Genomic DNA, 18,652 nt, shown 5'->3' with positions numbered 1-18,652 from the left:
AAATTTTTTTAAAGATTTATTTATTTGACAGAGAGAGACACAGCAAGAGAGGGAACACAGCAGGGGAAGTGTGAGAGGGAGAAGCAGGCTTCCCGTGGAGCAGGGAGCCCGATGCGGGGCTCGATCCCAGGATCTGGGATCATGATCTGAGCCAAAGGCAGATGCCTAACGACTGAACCACCCAGGCGCCCCAAGTTACATACTAATCTTAATACTCCTGTTATATGCTCACTGGCCCCAGCTCTATAATCTAAGGAGACTTGGTTCCTCTTAGTGGAAGACTGTTTCTAGGAATTAAATCCAAGTGTTTGGCATGTACATTACTACTGGCGGTCATAGTTCACAGTCTCTCAGCAAAGAGAGCTACAAAATATAGAAAGCTAGAGATATTTATGTATATATCATTTATATATATATATATAATCTATTTGTAAAGCTATATAGATATAAAATCCATATTCACATACAAATATGTATGTTTATATAAATACACACAATAATGTACATATACCTGTAACTCTCAGTGTCTGTGTATTCACTGTCCTGGTTCTTAAAGGGGCACTAAGATATAGCACAAGTCCCACTCAAATTTAAATTACAGCTGTCTCCCTCCTACTTTGAGTTCTTTGGGCCAAGGGTTGAGGGAGCAAGAGCAAGAGTCATCCTACTTGCAGGGGTCACTGGCTCTTGCCAGAAGATAGAGCTTCTGTTAGCTAAGGAGGGTGAGGAGTAATTCTTTGGCACCAATGAGAGCTATGTAAGCATCTCTTGGTATTCCCCTGCTCATTTTTTTTTTTTTTTTTTTTTTTGTAAGTTAAATGGAATAGTTCAAGAGCCTGAGAAGAGCTCTCAGTGTAGAGGGTCTGGATCACACCACCAAGGAAACTACTTAGGACAGCAAAATGCTGAGAGTGAAGGCAATCCAGAATAGAGAGTAGAGGGAGATGGTAAGTACCAGTTGCAGCCCTGAGATCTTCTTGAGTCGTGTGGATTATAGTGTCTACCACTGACCTCCCTCTCAGACATTTTTCCCCAGGAAAAGAGGCCCGCCAGAATGCTGGACGGCATCAGCTGCACTGAGACCTTGCATGAAGAAGTGATAGACTGTACCAGACACTATGTTCTGCCCTAGAGATGCTTGATACAGGACCTGAAGGTTAATTTCCTGCTTTGGTGAGTACTGCTCACTCTTAGGCCTCAGCTATTAGTCCTCCCCAGGAACTGCCCTTGGCTGAAAGGAGCTATCTATTACCCTCCAAAGCCTGTCAAATGTATTATTTTTATTCTAAAATTTGAATGACACAAATTAATATATGAATACATTCTCCTCATTAAATGCAGTTACAAATAAGGTAATTAAGTTCCTTGAGCACTACCCTCATGCCGGTCACCTTTCCTCTCCATGAGAACTACTATTCTCAGATTGGGACTATCCTTCAAGACCTTTCTCTACACATGTGCAATTATTCCTGTTCTTATTAGTGACCAACGTAAAATTATACCTACATAAAGGGATTAGAGCCGACTTCAGGCATGGTTGGTAAGGTGAAGTCTGTGTTCCTATTCTTTCATCCTTTTTGGATGCATTTTCTCATGTTTGACAGCATCTATCCTCAACTTTCTAGAGACGTACATTATGTTTGAGGCATTGTATTGATGTTCTAGCTTGCGTATTTTTCTCCCACTCTAAGGAATAATTATTATGGTAATTTCATAAGGATTTTTTGTAAACCCTGAGCAGTATACAATATATAACAGAGCTAACATTCCAGAAGTCTATAATAAGGGTGTAATTTCACAAATTACAAAAACATTTGAAATCACTACATTAATGTTAATTGCTTCTGATTATAAAAGACAGGATTACATTAACAAGTTAAAAAAGAAGTCACTTATAATCCAATGATTCTTTCATAATGTTTTAGATGTATGTAACAATAAGGAAAAAAATCTCCTTTCTTTCTCCGGTATGATAGAGGTAACAATACCTTATTTATTTATGTATCTTATGTATCTGCTCACATATCAACACGTTTTGTGTTTAATCTCAAAGCTAGAAAGACAAGAACAGACACACAGACATATGCACATGCTAATTTTGTTTAGCTTTGTACCAGAACAATGGAATTTTGCAACCCGCTTTGTTATAAAGCATACATCATGAACAATCGTTACGAGTCAGCATTTTTCATGTACGCCATTTCCACATGAATAGTGTTCATTCCATTGTATAAATGCATTAATCCCCCAAAACTGATGTCAATAATGTTTAAACTCGTTTTTGCACTTTTGATAGATGGAAAACAACGGTCATTTTAATTTCCCTTTTATAATGTTTATCTATTTTTATCAGATTTTTTTAGTCATTACAATTCAAATGTGTATTATTATTCTTTATCTACTGTCTAATTCTCTTCTAGGTAGTGGAGTTTATTTCTTATATATTTTGTACTTTTTCTATATAGTCAAAGTATTAAACATTTTTTTATTTACATACATTGTAAATGTTTCTCCCCATTTTCCCTTCTAACTTTGTTAACAGTGTCTTTAACCATTCACTGTTTTTCATGCTAATGTATCCAAATCTGTCCATCTCAGGCTTTATGGCTTTTGAGGTTTACATCAGAGCTAGCAAAGCTTCCCCTACTATAATATATACAGTTTCTGTTTGGGCCTGCTTTTAGTAATTTTTTGATAATGTGAAATATGCACAGAGTTTATCTTTTTTCCAAGGAAATGGACAACTGTACCAATCCAGTGACGTGAAAAGTAATTATTTTTCCTAATGATATAAAATGCTTTATCATGGGCGCCTGGGTGGCTCAGTTGGTTAAGCGACTGCCTTTGGCTCAGGTCATGATCCTGGAGTCCCGGGATCGAGTCCCACATCGGGCTCCCTGCTCAGCGGGGGGTCTGCTTCTCCCTCTGACCCTCTTCCCTCTCGTGCTCTCTATCTCTCATTCTCTCTCTCTCTCAAATAAATAAAATCTTAAAAAAAATACTTTATCATATCCTAAAGTACCCTTCTATATCTTTTTTTGAAATATAAAACAGTAACACAGGGTCTCTGGGATTAATAATGGTATGATGGTAAAAACAAAAATTTTACAGTTGAAACACCTGCATCATGTGTTATCAGAGTGAATTCATAATTTGAACTAAATCTCTGTTTCTGCATCTTCAAAAATGGGGATAATGGCTTCCTTCTAGGGTTGTCTTAAAGATTCAATGACATAAAAGTCAACTGCCTGAGTATGACATGTGCTAGGAAATTAATTCCTGTGTCCCCTCTTCTTTCGTTTCATTCTTATCAACAGCTTTTATTAGGTCCTCGCAGGTAATATACTTCACTTTGGCTCATTCTAGTGCAACACTTGAGGTGCAAATAATACATACCAAAGTTTAGAAATTCTACGAGCCCCCACCTCCCAATTTAATTTTCCTTTGTAGTTGCCACTCCCTGAGGTAATTTTTATAGCACCTTATCTCTGAGGAATGACAAGAGCTTACCTCTAAGTGAATTTAAAGAGTGGATGACTGTTAGTTCAGCATACCTGTCACTTCATTCTGAAGTATAGTAGGCTTCTTAGCAGACTTTCACTGTAATAATATTCCATTTCTGCTAAGAAGTAAGTGTTCTACAAACGATTCTACTGAAAGTACTAGGAATCTCAATGTTCAAGATGCTGAAATAGAGTGGAAGTTTTCAGAGGAGTAAATGATGGCAAATATACAGCATTTCAATAATACCGATGGTGTTCATAATGGTATAAAGAAGTTCTTAATAAGTAACAGGAAAAATTGTTATTAGACTTTCAATAATGGATGTAAGGTGGCTTTTAGTATTAAAAAACATAGAGAACATGAGATTACATATTCAAGAGGCAATTAAGACAGAAGGAAAACCAACAGTAGACATCTTTGTTCCACATTTTAAAGAGGTTAAAGTCAACATTTTATGAATTACCTGCTATTGCCAGGTACTGGGCCAGGCTCTACAAGTTATGTCTTAGAAAAAATATGCTTTTACTGGATTTTTCTAGAAATACTATAAATGACAGTTTCATATTAGCTTCCAAGGCTTGGAAAAGCTTCTATGCAAGACAAAATATATGTGATGTAACTGAATATACAATGAAGCTAACAATTTTTTAAATTTTGATAATGGTATCATAGTTCTCTATTTTTTGAGATAAGATACTATAATATTTTGGATTTCTTTAAAGTAATTCAGTTTTCCCATGTGGATGGGAGTACAGATCAAACGAGACTGGGTTATTACTGAAGCAGCCTAATGGGTATGAAGAAATACCCTCTACTTTTGCAGGTATTTGAAAAATTCTATTAATAAAAAGTTTTGTGTGTTTTGGTGTTTTGTTTGTTTGGTTCTTTTTTTTGTTTTTTTTTTTTACAGAGAAAGGAAGAGTTGAGGGAGGGGCAGAGAGGGGGGTAGAGAGAGAGACAGAGAAAAAAGTCTTAAGTAAGCTCCATGCTGAATGCAAAGCCCAATGTGAGGCTCAATCTCAGGACCCTTAGAGCATGACCTAAGCCAAAGTCAAGAGTCAGACTCTCAACCAACTGAGCCACCCTGGGGCCACTATAATAAAAAGCTTTTTAATGATACGTGATAATCAAATAAATCCACAAATATCAGTGGATGGAGCACCTACCATGACATAGTCCATATAGAAGAGCATTTCCCTGGTCTCATCAGATGAGTTCACTCTAATTCAGATTTTTTAGGTTCAAATCCCAAACCCTATCACTTACTAATATGTTTTATTAGCCAGGTCAGTTAGCCATTTTGTGCCTTGATTTTCTTATTTGTAAAAATCATTGTAAGAGTACTGTGACAATTAAGTCAGTTCATCCCATTTATTATGCAGCCATCAAAAGGAATGAGATCTTGCCATTTGCAATGACGTGGATGGAACTGAAGGGTGTTATGCTGAGTGAAATTAGTCAATCAGAGAAAGACATGTATCATATGACCTCACTGATAGGAGGAATTCTTAATATCAGGAAACAAACTGAGGGTTGCTGGAGTGGTGGGGGGTGGGAGGGATGGGGTGGCTGGGTGATAGACATTGGGGAGGGTATGTGCTATGGTGAGCGCTGTGAATTGTGCAAGACTGTTGAATCACAGATCTGTACCTCTGAAACAAATAATGCAATATATGTTAAGAAAAAAAAAAGATAGCAGGAGGGGAAGAATGAAGGGGGGTAAATCGGAGGGGGAGATGAACCATGAGAGATGATGGACTCTGAAAACAAACTGAGGGTTCTAGAGGGGAGGGGGGTGGGGGGATGGATTAGCCTAGTGATGGGTATTAAAAGAGGGCACGTTCTGTGTGGAGCACTGGGTGTTCTGCACAAACAATGAATCATGGAACACTACATCAAAAACTAATGATGTAATGTGTGGTGATTAACATAACAATAAAAAATTTAAAGAAAAAAAAGAAGTACTTGGAACATTATAAATAATAAATACTTGTTTGCTATTTTTATTATATAGTGGGAATAGTTCTGTTTGGTCTCCAGGCTCATCACTCCGGTAAGAAATGCCTACAGACTACTCCCTGGATTACTGGCCTTCCAACAGTAACAACTTACCTGTCTGTTAAATCTCATCTGGTTACTCAAGGTCTTGTTCTATTTAACAGTAAGAAGTAATATATCCCTAAGTTTATAGTTACTGAGTTATCAAGCTCAATTCTTGAAATATTGGCAAAAGATTAAAAGCACTTTAAACAGTTTGAGAAAAGAAAAACACTAATTTAAGCTCTTACATTGGCTAAATAAATTCTAAAAAAGGAAAACAAAATATATGATATAAACATAGATATGATTACTGTACTCACTATGATACCATTATCAAAATTTTAAAAATTGTTAATATTATATATTCAGTTGCATCACATATATTTTGACTTGCATGGAAGCTTTCTCAAGGCTTGAAAACTAATATGAAATTATTATTTATAGTATTTCTGGTATTTCTGGAAAAATCTATTAAAGTATATTTTTTCTAAGACTGTAGAACTTGTAGAACCTGGCCCAGTAACCAAAAAACACAGAAATAATCTCAAGGGTCCCAAATAGTAATATTTCATGGCAAAATAACTTATCAAAGAAAATACTTTATTACTTATTGATAAATATATCCCAACAGAATATATTAGGCTAGGCAGAAATTCTTTTTATAATTATAATAATCAAAGTCTAGACTTAAAATGTCATCAAATTTGTCAAATAATTTCAAATATGTCATTGTTAATGGTAAGCCTAATCATAAAAATCACTTTAAAAATCAGGAGAACAGGGACACCTGGGTGGCTCAGTCAGTTCAGCATCAGACTCCTGATTTCCACTCAGGTCATGATCTCAGGTTTGTGAGACAGAGCCCTCGTTGGGCTCCACGCTCAGTGGAGAGTCTGCTTAAAGATTCTCTCCCTCTGCCCCTCCATGTCGTGTGTACACACGCACTCTTTCTCTCTCTCCCAAATAAAATCTTTAAAAAAATAAAAAATAAAAATCAGAACATATAAAGAAAGGATGAACCAAATCAAGGGGATGCACACTAAAAGTATAATGTGACATCCAAAGTCAATAGTTAGGACTACCTTTAAATGAGTGCTTACAAACTCACATGGTTCAACTCTAAGTGGGCATGATGGTAACCTCAGGAATTAATAATCAAGGGGTAGAGATTGTGACAAACTGGATTTCAAATTACCTGGTGAATCTAAACACATTCAAACTCACTTATTGTAAACAGAAGGAACCAGTAGATGGTTGGAAAAAGAATGCTCATTAAGTCACTTGGCAATCTATGTCTTAGACCAATATATTGATATAAAAGCAACCATTATCCATAGAATTCGGATGTTTCTTACAAAGGATAAAATATCTATATTGTTCCCATGCTGGATAATGAAACCACTCACATGAATCTCCTCCCTGCATTTTTTTTTTTTTTTTTGTATTTTAGCGGGTTCCTAATTGGTTTCTTTGCTTACAATTGCATGGGCTTCAAATCTCTCCCCAGTACAGCTCCAGGGTGCTATTTCTTAGAACCCACCTCTGATTGCACCAAGTCGCTTTAAATGCTGAGAACAGCCTAGAGAATGCTGCAAAAATGGTCTTGATCAATATGCTAGCTATTTCTCCAGCATTCCCTACACCTGTTCCCAACCTTTCAGTCATGGCGAAGCACTTATTCTGCAATTTTCCTAATGTGTCAGGCTCACACCTTGTGGTTCTCCACACTGTTCCCTTTCCCTTCCCTACCTGGTTCCATCCTACGTTATTCAAGCTCCAAGGCAAGAGCCTTGTCTTAGCTGAGATAGAAGTCACTCCTAAACATTCCCACCATTCCCTATTCTTACTTCTTCCAAGACCTTTATTAGGTTGTTTTATACTCACTTAAGATAACCAAGGGAAGATAACTTTTATGTCTCTTTTTATTTCCTATCTTTTGTTTCTGTGTTCTCAGTTTTATACACAATACCAGGCACAGAGCATATACTTAATTTATTTTTCTTGAATAAATGAATTCATTAATGATGTGGAGCACAAACCAAGTCTGCTGTATTCCATACCCTGTTCTCTTTTATTGAATTGTGCTAAACACAGAGTATGGTTCTCATTTTTACTTTGGGGCATAGATACCACATCTTAAAACTAAACAAGGAGGGACACCAGGGTGGCTCAGTCGGTTGACTGTCTGACTCTTGATCTCAGCTCAGGTCTTGAGCTCAGGGTTATGAGTTCAAGGCCCACGTTGGGCACCATATTGGGTGGGGAGCCTACTTAAAAAAAATAGTAATAAAAATAAACTAACCAAGTACATACTCCAAAAGGAAGGAATTAATAGTTCTACCTCATTGGGAACAAAACTACCACCAACAAATTGAATACTGATTTTCTGGATCTACAGAAATGCCAAATGTAAAAGGAAAAGGTTTTATGTAAGGATTTTACATAAGAACGATGCATGTGTACTGGCTTAGGTGTCTTCTAATTTTAAAAAACTCTCTATGATAAAATCTACTAAGTAAGAGATTTTCTCCTAACTCCAAAGGCAATGACATATTGTCATTTCACGGGTGTTTTATTGCATCTCCCCCCCCCCACAGTGAGCCTTGAGCTTCGTTATTCTATTTCCAAAGAAGTTTTTTTTCCCCCAGATTATTTTATATGCACCTTTCCATTATCACATGACAAACCCTAACAGTTTTTTTTTTAACTCTTCAGAAGATACAAAAATATGTCTAATTAAGTCACTCACTGGCATTTTGGGTTGAATTCAGGAGCACCTCATATTTGTGATCAGGAAGGTGGCAGGATTGTGGGTGCTTACGGATGTCAATGCCCTCAGGGCCATCTCTGTTTAGTTCACCTTTGTATCTCCATGGAAACAATGTTTTTTTTTTTTCTCCATTTCTAGAAAATAAATCATGGGGAACACTTATTTTGTTCCCATGGAGATCTGGAAGCACATATTAATCTTCTCCTTTTGACAATAGCCAAATATGAGATTCTCCCTCTCTTTTAAAAGGTAAATGAGCATCCATGAATTTTACAGAAATAAAAAAATCACTGGTAGGTTACAAATGAAAATAATGAACAGATAAAACAATTAAAGATGTGATTTTATACTAGAAAAAAGTTGAAGTTAAAAAAAGTTCGAAAAAAAAGGAAATCAGAGTCTACCTAAAAATCATCTGATTTAAAACACACACACACACACACACACACACACACACACACACACACACACACACACACACAGAACATCAAGTTGATATTTATAGGCCAGAAAATGGAAGAGAAGTTATCACGGAAACAGTAATAGAGAATTTCTCTGAACTATTGAAAAGTAATAATTTACTCCTTATGAGACTAGTTCCAGAAAAGAAATATTCCTTTAGGGAATAAGGAATCAAACAGTTAACTTTCTAGTTATACACAAATTCAACACCTTTAATTTTTCTTTTCTTCTCTCACAACATATTTTATTTAACCCTCTAACCCTCACCTTCAAAACCTTGAGTGAAAGTTTCCAAGTTACTTGTTTAAAAGAGGCTCTTAAATTTACTCTATATATTGGCACAATTTCAGGTAATAGGAAGAGTCTTCGGGTGTTAAACAAAATAGATTCAGTAACTCATTTTATTATACACTGTAATTAACATCTATCAATTATCAGCCAATTTTTATGAAAGGCACTATAATCTTTAATTAAGGATCACCTCATTCTTACCTTTCAGTTCAAGAAGAGCTGGCTCCACCCAGGCAGACAATATGAGGAGGCTTCTGATGCAGTCATAGCAATTTAGAGAACCACATACACACCCTAGTCTGGTCTAACATGAGCATGCAACTCAGGTAGCAAAAACGAGAATTGGGCTCAGATGTTTTAAAGCTTAAAGGAAGTAAGATATTGGAAGAAGTGAACTGTGGAGGTATTGTACACAGTATGCCTGTATTACTGGTATATCAGTGTTCAGAAGACAAAGTAGAATGAAGGTATTACGATTCTTATCCTGTGTCCATTATGTATGTGTTCCCAAATTCTCAGTGTAAGTCCTAAGATTTTTGAGTGAACAAGCTCATTTTACGTTTGGAGGCACAGTGGAATCAACCTCTCTGGAATCACAGGGACACCTGGTCTAATCAGCAATGCTAGAAAGTGGGAACGTTGCAGTGGATAATGGGAAAATAACCAAAAGATAGCCTCTCTGCTTCCCCGAGTTAGGCATTCTTTCCTCTAGGTTCCTAAAGCACCCTATGCTGATGTCTAGAGCTGCAGAAAACACACTGTATTATAATGATTTGCTTACTTCTTCCTTCAGGGACCCATGAACTCCTTGGTGGGAGTGACTTTATTGCATATTTGTAACAGCTAGCATAGTGGTAGACACAGAGTAGAGGGGAGCAGAAAGATTTAATGCTATTGAATAATACATTTTTAGAAGTCAAAATGTCCTTAGAATTTATTTAAGCTCCTTATTTTTTTCTAAGTGTGGATATAAAGAGATCGGAAGTGAAACTTTGAACCTGAAGCCACAGTTAATTCCAGAGGGGAATTTAGAAGCAAGATGCACCAAAAAAAAAAAAAAAAAAAAGTTGTATTACCCTTCATTTTGTATTGATTAAACATTACCCCTTTCACATATAATAATATTTTTCATTTTCCCAGGTACAAAGGCACACCAGTAGGATTCACATACATTCTAACATGATGGTGGACTGGTGGTTTAGGCAATGAAAAAAACGCCTTTACACGCGGAGACTTCTAAATAAGGACTCATCCTAGAGAAACAGCACAGCAAACTGAATGTAGTAATAAAAGTGAAGTAAGGAGCTGTCAATCATCTACATTTGTTCCTCTTCCAGCCCTCCACGTATTTATGCCTTAGTTCTAGATGAAACATTGAGAAAAGTTTAAATAAATTTTTTACTTTTTGAAGATATAACAAATAAATTATAATATTTACAATGTACAATCATGTAAGTTTTAACATATAGACAATATCCCTCCCCCAAAGTTTCTTCATTCACATTCAATTATCATCATGATAATTGATGATAATCTCCCCTTTGCGCCAGGGAAACACTGATGTGCATATCACCAGTATAAATTAATTTGCATTTTCTAGAATTTTGATTGTTTGCAGTTTGAGAATTCCATACTAACAAAAGCAGACAGTATTTACTTTGGGGGGGTATTTTTCCAATCAACCCAATTATTTTTAGATTCCTCCATGTTATTTCTAGTATCAAGAGTTTGTTCCCTTTACTGTTCTGTTGTATTCCACAATGTGTTGTTTTGTTTTTTTTTTTATCTAGTTGTTGATGAAAATCTAAGGTGTTTCCAAGTTTTGGCAATCCAAATAAAATTGCTATGAACATTTGTGTATCAATCTTGGTCCAGACATATGCCATTTTCTTACTTTCATATCTAAAGGTGAAATGCTGCACCATATTAGTCATGTATATTTAACTTTTTAAGTAACTTCCAAACTTTTTTCCTCAGTGATCATACTATTTATTTATTTATTTATTTAGAGAGAGACAGAGAGAGAGAGAGGCAGAGGCAGAGTCTAGGAGAGAGCCCAATGCGGGACTCGATCCCAGGACCCTGGGATCATGACCTGAGCCGAAGGCAGACGCTTAACCATCTGAGCCACCCAGGTGCCCGTGATCATACTATTTTATATTCCCACCATCAATGTACAAGAATTCCAATTGCTACACATTCTTGCTAACACTTAATTATCAGCCTTATTTTTAGGCATTTTGATGGTTGTGAAATGTTAACTCCTTCCTTTTTTGGTCTGTTTCATACGTTCTGCCACTGATGTTTGGTACATACATGTTTAAAATTGTTTTATCTTCTTGGAGAATGGACCCCTTAATCATAATGTAATGTCCCTCATTATCTCTGATCATGTTCCTCTTTCTGAAGGTTACATGTCTGATATAAATATACCTACCCTGGCATTATTTTATGTTTACATAGCTTATCTTTTTTCATCTTTATACCTGTCAACTATTTATGTCTTTATATTTGTTAGTTTTCCTACAGGCAACATAAACTTGGTTCATGCTTTTTTAAAGTCTAATTTCATAGTCTGCATCTTTACATGGGTGTATTTAGATTCTGTATTTAACATGAATATTAATATGGTTGATCAAAATTTACCATTTTCCTAGCAATTTTTTCCAATGTGTTTTTTTCTGCCTTCTTTTGAATTAATTGAGCATTTTTTAAGATTTAATTTATTTCCTCTATTGGCTTTTATTTATACCACTTTAAAAATTGTGTTTGGAGGCTAACCTATGGGTTTATAATGTGTATCTTTAATTAATATATTACTTTGCATAGAGTGTAAAAACCCTAAAAAAATATATTTCCAGTTCTACCTTTCCATTCTTTGTACTGTTATTGCCATATATCTTATGTTTGCATATATAATAAATACACAACACTTTGCTACTATTTTCCTTCAGAGAGTCCATGAATTTTTAGAGCAGTTAATAAGCCATTTCATCTCTCCCTGCATCTGAAAAGTACCCAACATGGCTTTGTTAGAAAGTGCCTTTCTAACACGTACCTGACACATAGGAGGCACACAAATATATACTTGAATAAGTAAATTAATATATTCTTGCCTGAAAATATAATTTTTGTAGTTTTTGCAGAAAGAAGAAAAACCAGGAAATAATTCACAAGTCTATACATTACGTCAATTAAGAAAATGCTCACACAACAAGGAAGTATGGTTATCCAAACTTACAGGAGGGGTGGGAAGGGGTGGTGATGACAGAGAGACAGAAGGGGAGAATGGGAGACAGGCTATTTCAACTCCTACTAAATGATACATCAGAGTTAACAGCTATCTAAGGAGCAGGTTTATATCCAAGTAAGCCGTATTAACAGAAAAAGCTTATTTTCAATTCTGGGTGTGTATATTTTCTCAGGATAACTTTTTTAATCTGGATGAGGGCTAACTGAAAGAAGGAAAGGAATCCAATCATATACTGTTGGTCTCTTACTGCCCATTTTGCATTTTAAAATTAATATAATACCAATTATTATTCTATCTTATTACTTCTGCCAAATATTTAAGTGCTTATAATGTTTCATTCAGCACAAAATATTGCTAGGTATTTTGTATATACTATGTCATGTGGGTCCTACTCAACAGCACTGCTTCTTATACTGAATAGCATTTCACATGACTTATAACATTTTGACAGTCATTGTCTCATTCGATCCTTTCAGTAATCCTGTGAAGTAAGTATGATAATTCCCACTTCATGGATTTGTAAATCTGAGGTTCAGAGATTTTACTGGGCAAGTCATAGTCTTCATCAATGAACAAGCACTCCAAGACCAAGTCTGATCTCTGCACCCTGCTGTCTCTGGGGTATGTATCATCCCAGTCATCCCTTGGTGTCCTGTTGCCATTTTGCCCTTGACTCTTCCTATTATTATCAGTCATGGAACAAATCAAAACAAAACCAATTTTTAACATAAAAAGACAGCATCCTATCTCCATATAATTAACGATATCTCAGTTTAGGTCTATTTGACTTACTATATGATGATATCCTTTTCTTTTGAATCTTGAGGAATTAAAAACTCCACAGAGAAGTCCATTTTTTCCTCCAAACCCAGATAGGAATTTGCACTGTTAAAGATAGGATTAAAAATGAGAAAGAGAAAAGTGAGGATGCTCATGCTCTAAGTGAATATACTCATATGGCTATGGTTTATTAAAGAGTTTTTAAGACCATACTATCACCTAGTTAGTGACTCTAAGCAAACTGTGTGCAGTGAACATTAACATAAATGTTAATTATTAAAATCACTTAAATGTAATAAATATTTCATTTAATGAAGTGATAGGAACATAAAACATTAAGCTGAAGATTATTCTGTAGCACGTTCACTGACCATATGATCTAATTAAAGCATGTAAACTATCAGAGATGATCTAGCCCAGGGGGGGGATCATTTCAAATGAAGGTACTCTATCATTTCCTATCATTAGGAAATAGGGTTTGTGAATAACCTTGAATGTCACATACTGCAGATGATTCAGAAAGTATAGGTGTAGCCAGAAATCTTATATTTTGATAGAGAGGAACAGAGACTCATAACTCAAAATGTGTATAATATTGCCTTTAGCTACATTTGAACGACAATAAATAATGCCAAGTTTAGCAGAACTGTTTCTCATGATAATGAAATCATTTAAGACAGAAGAAATTGTCACTTCTAGAAGAGTTTGAACTCAGTTTGCATGGCTAAACCTAGATTGCTTCTCAAGGAATCTTAAAAATAAAGCTCTTCTGATAAAATACTGTTTTTACTGATTACCCTTATCCAATCATTGATTCTTAAAAATTTAAGTATTTGACTTCACCTTTGTATGTATAGAAACAAAAAGGTAAACTAATCTCTGAATTAACTTCACAGCAGAATGTGAGAACACACTTTCTTTGGCATTTCAAAAGAGCTCTCAGTGGTTTTGCAAATGTGTGTTTCTGTATTAGAAGTTTCAACTATCCTGAAAATATTTCCCAAAATCCAAATGATGAGTACACATCATTAAGAAAGCAACAGCATGGCTTACTCATGTGTCCTCTAATAAAGTACCTGATTCAGTAAGAGAATGGTTAAACAAAAGGAACCAGATAACACAGGTCTTTAATGGATGCACAACCTTAAAAACTGGCCATGATATTTATGTTCTAAAGCTCAAAGGACTTTGTAATGATTTTCTTCATGAGTGAAAAATCCCTCCTTACCTATCTTACAAGGCCAGGGATGGCTTTGCCTTCAACCAGTTGCCCAAATGAGAACAGGGTGGGGAAAGGAGGACACAAAGGAGGATGTTGTTTGAGTGATAAATAGAGGAAGGGGATAGAGCCAGAGAAAGATGGAAAGCAAAATTATGAGAGAAAATTCTAAGAAATACTTAGGCTCTAGGCAATTATTTGTGATGCCCTGTCCCCCATATAATATCAAACATCAAAATGTATTCACATCCTCACTAAATACTGTTTCTGTATATGACCATCTAAAACTGGAGTCTATTGCAACCAACTAGATGCAATTGCTATGCATTGCGTGCCTTCAATATGAATTTTAACTTTAAATGTACAATTTTCTTTTTGTATTTTGGAGCCAATAATTTTTAGATCTCCAGTATTTTCAGTCTCTTGAAAAGCCAATAGGACCAAAGAATTGTGACATTAGCCAAAGGAGAATGAGGCCCTGCTAAGCCCTAATTTCCCTATTGGCCACGAAGCTACCTATCTTTGAATTGCTCATCTTAGGGAAAATATTCAATGTTTTCCACTACTTGTCTTTGAAAGTTTTTAATGGAACTGAATGCAGCTATTGGGATATTGTCAAGGTATACATTCTTAGCACCTGTTTTAGGATACTAGGTGAGTTTAAGTTTTGATATTTTATTCAATTCTTTATAAGATAATGAAGGCATTCTTATTAATAATAATTGCCTAGTGAGTCCACCTTGACTTCCAGAGCTATCCTTACACGATTTGCTCGTTCCATATAATCCCTTCCATCTTCCAACTGAAATAAAAAGCACTGTTAAGGATAAGATTAAAAATGAGAAAGAGAAAAGTGAGGATCGATTTGGGAAATAACATAGTCCTCACTAATATTACAATAGTATAAGATTATGTGGCAGGGTCCATGGCCCTATTCTCAGAATGATTACCTTTGTTTTAAACACTAATAAGCTCTCCTAAATTTTAATTCCCCCTCTCCCAAATAAATGACAATTCTTCCATGTCTGTTAACTAAGCTGCCAATGGTTTACCAAAATGAAAAGTCAAGGATCATTTAGATATCCAAACTTGGTTTTATCTTTGACCTTCCCTGACCTCACCACCAGCTTCCCAGGATTCAATAGGCTCTTCATCTTCATTCTTTAAAGTCCTGACAGGGGATCCCCTCTTCAAACCTTTGGGTGGAGGCCCAGCTTTACTTCCTGATAAAGGCTGAACAAATAAATTCCTAATAATATACTACTTTTTGACAGGTAATAATACTTTCAGCTAGGGATCCCATGAACTTAAATGCCTTGAGGGGCCAGGCACGCGTCACAAACATATAAAGGAATCTGGTATAAGACGGAGATCAGAAGAGCCTAAATTCCAAATTGTATCTATGTCTAAAAACATTATCACAGCCAAACAAAACTGCTGCCATCATTAATGTTCAGAACCTACAGTAACCCTGTATACACATTCACTACAGAATATCTTCTTATATGGTAATTATCCAGTAAATAAATAGATGGATACATTGATGGATCAGTACAGGGATGATAGAATGATTGAGTGAATGACTGGATTTAAACAGTTTTTTTTTTCCTGAGTATAGACACCCAAAATTAAACAGGTAAATTACATGTTTTGCCTTTCAGTGAAACCAATTCTGATTAGAAGTTTATTTCATTCCAATGCTGTTGATAGCACAATAAGCTTTTCACAGAAAAGCAAAAGAAAATCACCAAGTACCCTTTCCCAGAACTACTGCCTAAGCACGACTGGAAAACTTTTCAAACACCCTACATATTTCCACTGAGACCAAGGAACACATGAAAATATGGAGCTAAAGTGTTCACTGGGACCATCAGTCCAAATGTCTAATTCATAAAAAGAAAACTGAAGCCCAAAAAACAAATACTTTTCCATAAGCTATATAAATTTAACAGGATAAATACTAGATTCTCTGTCTCGGATTCTTTCTAGAGCATCTCACTCTTCAAGGAAGAAGGATAATCTCCCATTGTAACTCATTTTCTCCCATTAGAAATGAGTTTCCTCAACAGTAGCATAAACACATCATATTTTAATTAGTACAAGGAATTATACCTATGTTAATTTGCTTGCCATGGAATCTTTGGAGGTGTTTGGAACTAATGTCAGTAATTTGAAAAGTGCCATATTACATCATAACAGGTGTTTATAAAAACTGTCAACTTTCATATTATTTAATTCCCATCCTAGCCATTGTTTAGATTATTTCATTAGTGGACCACAATGAACCACATATCCTTATATTCATGCCTTTATAAGCCACTCCAGACACTGACTCTGAGCCCTACCATAGGACTTGCATTGGCCAATGGTACAGTACCAAGCATGATACAAAAAAGGGACTGATAATCACTCTCTCACCAGGTCAGGTTGAACACTCTGTCTCAGAGTCCAACCATGCTCTAAGCAAATCAAGGCCAAACCGTGGTAGAAAGAGAAAGAAGCCACATGGCAGAGCACTGAGACACCAGACAAGCCAATGACCCCAGATTCCCAAATCCCCAGCAGAGCCCTGTTCTAGGACCTGATGCACAGTAACATGGGAAATAACAGTGTAGCTTTAACTCACTTTACGTTCCGGAGTGACACGTTATACAGCAATACTTATATACCAGTCAAAAACTGGGTAGAGGTATTAACTGGACAAAAGATCAAAGGCATGTAGAGTAGGGGCAGGTAAGAGAACAACCTAAAAATATGCCAAAAGATGACTGAAAGACACAGGTTAGCATTGTTAAAAGAACCTGTATCACATAAACACCAAGAAAACAGCAAAAACTATAGGCTCATCAGACAAAATAGAGGAAGACATGAAATTTTAACAACCTTAAAATCATGACTTTAATGATTTTTACATTAAATATAACAAAGATTGTAACAAAAACTTCTAATAACCTTCTAACAGTGTATCTTATTATCTCCGTTATACAGACAAGGAAATGGAAATCCAGAGGGATGAAGCAATTGGCCTCCAGTCTCTCGGGTGTTAGCGGACAAGATTCCAAGACACCACAGGTGACTGTATAAAGATTAGATAGCTTTCTTACTAGCTACTGGACAGATAAATGAAGGCACTTCTTCTAAATTAGTATTTCTCTTAGAAGACTGTACAACTTTTGTGAAAGTATCAATATACCGTCTGAAAGAAATATTAAGTTTGAGGGTCAGATTAATTTAGATAATGTCATTATATTACTTTCATATTGGTACATTATTAAAATTACTCTTTCTCTTTTTAAAATGTTAAACCTTTTTTCCTTTGTGATTCTTTATGAATAAATTTTTATTAAGATATTTTTAGAGCAATTTAACTTTCACAGGAAAATTGAGGGGAAAGTACAGAGATGTGTCAAAGTCCCCTGCCCCCACAGATGCATAGCCTCCCCCATTATCAACATCCCCCAAAGTGAGACATTTGTTAGAAGCAATGAACCCACACTGACACATCATAACCACTCAGAGTCCATAGTTGACATTATAGTTCACTCTTGGTGGTGTGTATTCTATGGGCTTGGGACAAATGTATAATGACATATACCCATTATTGTGGTATCATACATAGTATTTTAGCTGCTCTAAAATCCCTCTGTGCCCTAGCTCTTCATCTTGCCCAGCCCTCACCCCTCATATTGTGGTGATCACTTTTTCCTGTCTCCATAGTTTTGCCTTTTCCAGAATGTCATGTCATAGAGTTGGAATGATACAGCATGTAGCCTTTTCAGCTTGGCTTCTTTCACTTTGTAATATGCATTTAAGACATCTCCCTGTCCTTCATAGCTAGATAACTCATTTCCTTTTATCTCTGAAAGGTATTCCATTGTTTAGAGGTACTCTGGTTAATTTCTCAATTCACCTCCTGAAAGACATCTTCGTTGCTCCCAGGTTTTGCCAATCATGAATACAAGTGCTATTAATAACCATGGGCAGGTTTTTGTGGGGATATAAGTTTCCAAATCCTTTGGGTGAATACCAAGGATTGTCATTGCTATATCTTTCTTTTTTAAATATTCATTTATTTCACAGAGAGAGAGAGAAAGCATGCACAAGCAGGGGGAGTGGCAGGCAGAGGGAGAGGGAGGAGCAGGCTCCCAGCCGAGCAAGGAGCCCGATGCGGGGCTTGATCCCAGGACTCTGGGATCATGACCTGAGCCGAAGGCAGATGCTCAACCAACTGAGCCACCCAAGCCACCCCTGTCATTGCTATATCTTAAGAGTAGGTTTAGTTTTCTAAGAAACTGCCAAACTGTCTTCCAAAGTGGCTGTACCATGTTCCACT

At 36.0% G+C, this 18,652-nt stretch overlaps 1 long non-coding RNA gene across 1 annotated transcript; it reads left to right on the top strand.

Annotated features, from left to right (window-relative positions):
* Nucleotides 1-861: 861 nt before the first annotated feature.
* LOC113928450 lies at nt 862-17,444 on the top strand. The gene is made up of 4 exons (XR_003521906.1): nt 862-947; nt 1,023-1,173; nt 12,797-12,941; nt 17,308-17,444. It is a non-coding gene; the product is annotated as an uncharacterized LOC113928450 (long non-coding RNA).
* Nucleotides 17,445-18,652: the final 1,208 nt, after the last annotated feature.

This window comes from Zalophus californianus, chromosome 5, assembly GCF_009762305.2.
Source record: "Zalophus californianus isolate mZalCal1 chromosome 5, mZalCal1.pri.v2, whole genome shotgun sequence".
In the NCBI taxonomy this organism is placed as follows: Eukaryota; Metazoa; Chordata; class Mammalia; order Carnivora; family Otariidae; genus Zalophus; species Zalophus californianus.
This window is presented reverse-complemented; position numbering and strand designations above follow the sequence as displayed.